Source organism: Anastrepha ludens, chromosome 2 (genome assembly GCF_028408465.1).
Source record: "Anastrepha ludens isolate Willacy chromosome 2, idAnaLude1.1, whole genome shotgun sequence".
NCBI classification, from domain to species: Eukaryota; Metazoa; Arthropoda; class Insecta; order Diptera; family Tephritidae; genus Anastrepha; species Anastrepha ludens.
In genome coordinates, this window is record NC_071498.1 from 65,532,173 (window position 1) to 65,539,281 (window position 7,109).

The 7,109-nt window shown below is 33.4% G+C and overlaps 1 protein-coding gene across 3 annotated transcripts in view; it reads right to left on the minus strand.

Annotated features, from left to right (window-relative positions):
- The window catches only part of LOC128871658 (ras-like GTP-binding protein RhoL), a 38,296-nt gene extending 32,650 nt beyond the window's left edge, over nucleotides 1–5,646 (minus strand). Inside the window, exons 1-2 of one of the 3 annotated variants that reach the window (XM_054113593.1) lie at nucleotides 5,333–5,646; nucleotides 5,127–5,274 (exon numbers count right to left, since the gene is read on the minus strand). The gene's annotated coding sequence lies outside the window, so the exon portion shown is untranslated. Of the gene's footprint in view, nucleotides 1–4,977; nucleotides 5,052–5,106 lie in introns of all 3 variants that reach the window. The other 2 variants (XM_054113592.1, XM_054113591.1) reach the window with 2 other exon arrangements.
- Nucleotides 5,647–7,109: the final 1,463 nt, after the last annotated feature.

Sequence of the window (7,109 nt, forward strand, 5' to 3'; positions counted from 1 at the left end):
TTGGTACCGACCAGCGGTTCACGGATTGTGTGGCGGATCTTTTTTTCGTGTTGCTTAGCCAGTTAGTTTCATTATCGGTTTATGGACGAGTTGCTGCTCGTTAAACCACCTGTTAAAGGATGAAAAAGTCACTTATTAATATATATTTAATGTCAAAGTGAGGTGTGGTGCTGCAGCGGAGAACCCTGGTTCCGAACTGATTAATGTCTGTAGAAGGTGGCACTAGGATTGGTTTGTCTGCGGAGCAGGGCCGTAGAGAGCATATCCGGGTCCGGGGGAAAATCCGGGCCCCGGGGGAAAATTGCAAATGCGGGCCCTTTCAAATGATGTCTAATTCATATAAATACGTATAATCTCGAGTCCGGGCCCCTCTGAAAACTCCGGGCCCGGGGGAAAAAGTACCCGATCCCCCCCCCTCTCGACGGGCCAGCTGCGGAGTGTCTATTAGCAACATCGAGCTAAACTAAAAAGCTTTAATAGGGATGTACAATTTAATTTTGTACGAAAATCCATTCTGTGGCAGAGCTGCCATCTCATAATTTATTAAATGATTGAAGAGCTAAGTTATAATTTTAGAATATGTATACGTGCACAAAGAAAATTATTAAAAACTATTTTTCAGGGTGGGAAATTTGACAGAGATGCCACCTAATTTGAAATGAATACATATTAAAAGTACGTTAATAGTTTTTTGAACAGTTTAATATGGATAGACAATTTAATTATGTATTAAAAACTGTTATTTGGCAGAGTTGTCATCTTTATTATATGGGTAAAGAGTTAAGAGCTCTGCTCTGTGAAATGCTAAGAAAAATTTGGCATTTTATAGCAGAGTTCCCACCTAATTTTATATGGAAATAAATATTGAATGCACGTTAATAGACATCTGAATACTTTAACATGGGCATACAAATTAATTTTTTAATAAAAACTATGCTTTGGCAGGGTTGCAACCTTTTAGTTTATTACGTGATTGAAGATCCAAGTTATAATTCTAAAATATTTATACGTACGCTAAGGAAAATATTAACAACTATTTGTCAGACTGATGAATTTTGACAGAGTTGCCACTTAATTTTATATGATAATAGATATTAAATGTACGTTAATAGATTTTTGAGCACCGCTACAGTAGAAATGATTTAAGTAATTTGTGTAGTGCCAACTTAAGATTATTCGGCAGCGTGCTTTACTAGATGCGTCTGTCTTTTGGCATACCGCAAATGTCTGGAGGATGATTAGACTTTTCAACACAGTTTGTGTGAATGTATCTCCCAGATTTAACCTGGATGGAATTTAAGCTATGAGGAACCAAAGGAGACCAATTGGCATAATAGAGATTTTATAATTGAAAAAATTTTTTCTAATAGCGGCCGCCCCTCGGCAAGCAATGATAAACCTTCGAGTATATTCTGCCATGAAAAAAAGCTCCTCATAAAAAAATGCTGTTCGGACTCGAGTTAAAACTGTAGGTCCCTCCATTTGGGGAACAACATGAAAACGCTCGTCGCAAATAAGAGGATGAGCTCGACCAAACACCTAATAGAAGTGTACGCACCAATTATTTATTTACTAATTTTTCTTATCTCGTCATATATTGTCTTATCTTATCTTTATCTTTATCTTTATCTTTATCTTTATCTTTATCTTTATCTTTATCTTTATCTTTATCTTTATCTTTATCTTTATCTTTATCTTTATCTTTATCTTTATCTTTATCTTTATCTTTATCTTTATCTTTATCTTTATCTTTATCTTTATCTTTATCTTTACCTTTACCTTTATCTTTATCTTTATCTTTATCTTTATCTTTATCTTTATCTTTATCTTTATCTTTATCTTTATCTTTATCTTTATCTTTATCTTTATATTTATCTTTGTCTTTGTCTTTGTCTTTGTCTTTGTCTTTGTCTTTGTCTTTGTCTTTGTCTTTGTCTTTGTCTTTGTCTTTGTCTTTGTCTTTGTCTTTGTCTTTGTCTTTGTCTTTGTCTTTGTCTTTGTCTTTGTCTTTGTCTTTGTCTTTGTCTTTGTCTTTGTCTTTGTCTTTGTCTTTGTCTTTGTCTTTGTCTTTGTCTTTGTCTTTGTCTTTGTCTTTGTCTTTGTCTTTGTCTTTGTCTTTGTCTTTGTCTTTGTCTTTGTCTTTGTCTTTGTCTTTGTCTTTGTCTTTGTCTTTGTCTTTGTCTTTGTCTTTGTCTTTGTCTTTGTCTTTGTCTTTGTCTTTGTCTTTGTCTTTGTCTTTGTCTTTGTCTTTGTCTTTGTCTTTGTCTTTGTCTTTGTCTTTGTCTTTGTCTTTGTCTTTGTCTTTGTCTTTGTCTTTGTCTTTGTCTTTGTCTTTGTCTTTATCTTTATCTATATCTATTTCTTTATCTTTACCTTTATCTTTATAAGCTTTATAGCTTATTTTTAGGAAAACTCTGATTTGGTTCCCTTCCTAGCGTTAGAAAAAATCCATTCCCGTCCAGCCTGGTACGCATTTCCAGATAAGAAATCAGTTCTGAACAAAATGTGGCTGTGGGGCATCCACGTACATTTTATGTATGAGTGTTCATAAGTACATGTCTACACACAGGTATATGTAATCACATATGTACATATGTATGTATGTGTGTATGTACATGAAATAAGTTGAATTTGCGCTTTATTTCTTTATTTTCAACACGTTTTCAGATATTGCTCAATTGCGTTTTTACACAATTTGCTGAGACACCTCAGAACAAACGTTAATAAGCACGTTCCAGTAACTAATATTGTTTTTATACTTTACAATAATTACTAATTATTAGTTAATTCATATTTGACCAAGCAAAAACTTATAATTGATTTAATAGAATTTTTTTTAATTATCAGATTTACACAACAAATTCCCTAATTCCTAATTTTCCTATAAATTAAGTAAACAGATTCGCTAATTCACAAATTAGAATTTTTAATTTCACTTTAAAATCCTAATTTAAACTGAAAGTGTGTAGGTAGAGTATAAGTTTCATTTCACGCTCTTGTTTTGTGCGGAAAATGCACAACACATTCATGGAAAAAATTATTCATCGAGAATTTCAAGCCACTTGATTTATTATATTAAAATTTAATGGGCTATAAAACTACGTAGCCAAATTTTTTTTAGTTCTGATTAAAAACTTTGAAATCTTGATTAAAATTTGTCGAGCTTCTGCTCCAATTTGTGGTGTCGACATGATGTTTTTACTCAAATTTAGGTTTTTTCATTAAAAATTAATAAAACTAAAAAAAACAGTAGTAAAAACTGATCAAAATAAATAAATAAATAATTAAATATTTGCATGTATCATCCAATTTTGTTTGTGAATAACTTGTTTACTAATTGCAAAAAAAAAATGTTTGAGTGATGGAAATTGCTTGTGTGTTTGCAAACTGCAGCTGTCCAGTTTACAGGTATCAAATACGATTGACGTAAGAAGTCAGTTGCAAAAATTATACGCCCTCTAATGGGGTGACTGACTCGGTAGCACTAATTCAAGAATTCCAATTTTCGATGTCTCAGCTGTTTATGACCGGCTGACTATGATAATGGTCAGAGTAACGTTGGGTTTAAGTACATCTATCGGCGTATTGGCATATATCTACGACTTCAGCGAACCCATAAGAAAAAGTTCAATTCATGATCTTCATGGCCAATTCACGTTCTTCTGCGAGAGATTAACATAACCTCAAATTGGTTAAAAAAAAGTTTTATCATTTCGGCGTGCTGCTTAACCGTGTAACTTTACCACTTGGTTTTGAATAAGAAACAAATATTTAACAAGATTTCCCATGGCATATTGGGATGGCGGCACCAGTCTGTCAACATAAACTCGCCCCTATTAAAAAATCCTGCAGTCCCGCATTTGGCCGAGTTAGGTTCGTACAACTTCTGGCCGTTCAATGAGGCCGTCCAATGAGAGTTGCTGTGTGAACTGAAGACCGTTTAGGGGATTAAAATTTTAACCGTCTTTCGAGAAAAAACTTTGGCATGAATCTATTCTGTCGGTGGGTGATTACTTTGAAGAGGTTGAAAAAGAATTGGAAGAATAAAGAAAGATTGTGGAAGCTATGTATAAGCAAGGTTAGCTCGCGCTTTGATTAGAAATGAATTTGATTAGATAGAGTAGAAAAAAAATTACAGTAGTAGAAAAATAATTTAAAAAACTAAGATTGCAATAGCAGGAAAATAATATAAAAAAAAATATAAGATTACAAGTAAAAAAATAATAAACCAAAAAAAAACAAACATTACAGTAGTAGAAAAAAAAGAAAAAAAAAAGATGACAGGTACAAAAATATAAAACAAAAAAAAAAATTTTGATTATACTAATAGGAAAATAATAAAACAAAATAAAATAACAGTAGTAGAAAAATAGTAAAAAAAAATTCAAGAAAGTGAAGATTCGACAAAATTTACTATCTAAACTTGTTAAAAACTGGTATTAAAAAATGTATAATAAACAAGTACTTGTAAGTGTATGTGTACCTTTTAATATATGAAGTTTGTGAATGTCGATATCTCGAAAATAAATAAGAAAAATCTGGCACCATAATTTTAATTTTTATTTTGATTTTTTTTTTATTCCAGCTGTCACTCAGCTCGAACTATACTTCAATAATTTCAAAGAATAGTTGTAAGTAATTGTTCGCATATTTAAATAAGAGCATACAAAATTAAAAAAACTCGAATGTGGAACATTCACCCCATTACCCCCTACTTTATTATTCGTACATGTAATTAAAGTGTAAATAATTATAGAATTAAGTTTAATATTTGTATTTAAGCCAACTTCAGCCATACGAACCGAAAAATAATTATTTATATGTAATTATAGAAAAACAAAAACAATGACAGTGACAGTGATAGTCACATCTACAATGGCAACGGTAATGACAACATGCAAGGTCATTGCGTCATTTGTACGCGGGAGAAAAAAATACATCACAAGCAAATCAAATAAATATTTATAACAAACTTACAAAATTTCGTTGTATTGTATTGCTTTTACAACAACACAGGTGCGCTCTTGATTAAAAACTCAAATAATAAGCAACTGTATTCAATAATAAAAAAAAAACTAAAGCAAATACAATTTTTAATACACCAACCCGCTCTATGTAACACGTACACAATATTTCTCCAACGTTTCAATTTGTACGATTCTCGATAAATTTTATTCGCTGCTGACCGCCGCTTCCTCTCAATTGGCTGCTCGCATTTGCTTTACTCTTTTCTTGACTTTGATTTGCTTTGGTGTACGTACGGCTTATCGAACACTTGAATTTTAACAAATTTTATTTGTTTTATTTATTTATTAAATCATTCTTTTTTTACTTATTTATGTATGTTTTGCACGTCAGCTGCTTTGAAAACTAAAAACATGCGCACTCACACTAGCACCAATTCGACTAGCCAAACACTTTTCGTTTTATTCGCACCCCGCTGTATCGTTCACATGAATGCTTGTGTGAATGTAGTTTCTTATCGAACACTTTTTACACCCGCACGTCTTGTTTTATAGTGATTTTTGCTCGTTTTTGTTTTCGTTGTTGTTTGTACGTCGTTTTGCCGCAAAGTTGAAATTCACAAAACCGTACCGAACCAAACTGAACTGATCTCCACGTACTCAACTACTCGAATGAACAGCGATTTGGTATGTTAGTCAATGTGGCGGCCTGGAGCCCCAGTTGGTTACGCAAATGCACACGCATACACACTCAAACAAAGGCATGGAGGTATGGAGAATCAGTTGATCGTAAATTGTCGACTGGAACTGATAGCAATGTATGTGCGTGTGTGAGTGTGACAGGCAATAAAGAGGCATTAGTAGTGAGCTGAAGAGTTTAAAAAAGTTTAAGAGAAAATGTTACAGGTTTTACATTCAGATTTGTTTGTATAGAATTTCAATGAGTCTATGTAGAGTCTCAGTTAAAGGAGCTATATTTAAAAGCTGCATTAAGGATTTATAGATTCCAAAAAGCGAGGTATTGCCAAACTGTGAACCTCTTTGATTTATTCAGCGTTGTTATTGTTATAACATCATACGGTTTTTCACAAATAGTAGCATATTTTGGTGGGTTTGTACGAAATTTCACAAGTATACTGGCAGTAATCGCAAACTACGATAACTGCAGATTTTACAATGAAATGCAAAATACAACTTTACTTTTATTGTTTTTGAAGTGAAACTTCTTAGGCGTCGATGGACGAGCGAGAGTGGAGAGTAAAATTTCAAGGCCATGCAACGTTTTGGGCATTTTCGTTTCGCGCGAGAGAAGAAAGATATAACGTAGAGGAACAGGAGAGAGAGAGAGCTATACCTTATATATATATCTTAGATACACTTTAAGCTATTTTTCCCGAGTTTTTCCTTGTGGTTGCTAATTTTTAGTGAGAAATAACACTGCTTACTTTTTGGCGCTTGTTTGTTGGTGCAAACTTGCGCCTACTTTTTGGCGCTATATTTCCTTGGTGCCTACTGTTTGGGGCGTTTTTTGATCACAAATTTTTTTAGCGTTTTTTTGGTGCCTACTTTTTGGCGCTTATTTCCGTTTCCTGGCTAGTGCTTGTGCGTACTCTAAAGTGCTATCCATTCCGGCGTCGGATTTATTGGTATTTCTTTGCAGTAATTTGTGCAGTTGCTGTAGTCTTGGAATCGCTGCGTTTGTGCGGGTGATAAACGCTCGGAGTAGTGCGCGTTATTGCCACGGTTTTTGTCCGGCGTTTACCTACACCGGTCGACCCTTCTCCGTTTTTTGTAAATTTTGTCTATTTGTATTCTCTGCAAATGTTGTGAATTTATTTAGATATATATTCTTTCCCTCTCTCTCTCTCTCATTTTCTTTCGGGTCTCTCCCTCTTTCTTTGTCTGCCTTGAAAGTTTCACTTCTGTTATGTGTACTGTGCATGTACCGATACTGTTTTTTTGTTTGTAATTATTTTATTATGTATTTTTAGTTTTTTTATTTATATATTTTTTATTTTTATTTTATTTAAACTAGCAAGTACAGCACTCAGACATTAATTAAGTCTATTGTACCACTATACTACTACTTGTAGCCGAATGGGTTGGTGCGTGACTACCATTCGGAATTCACAGAGAGAACGTAGG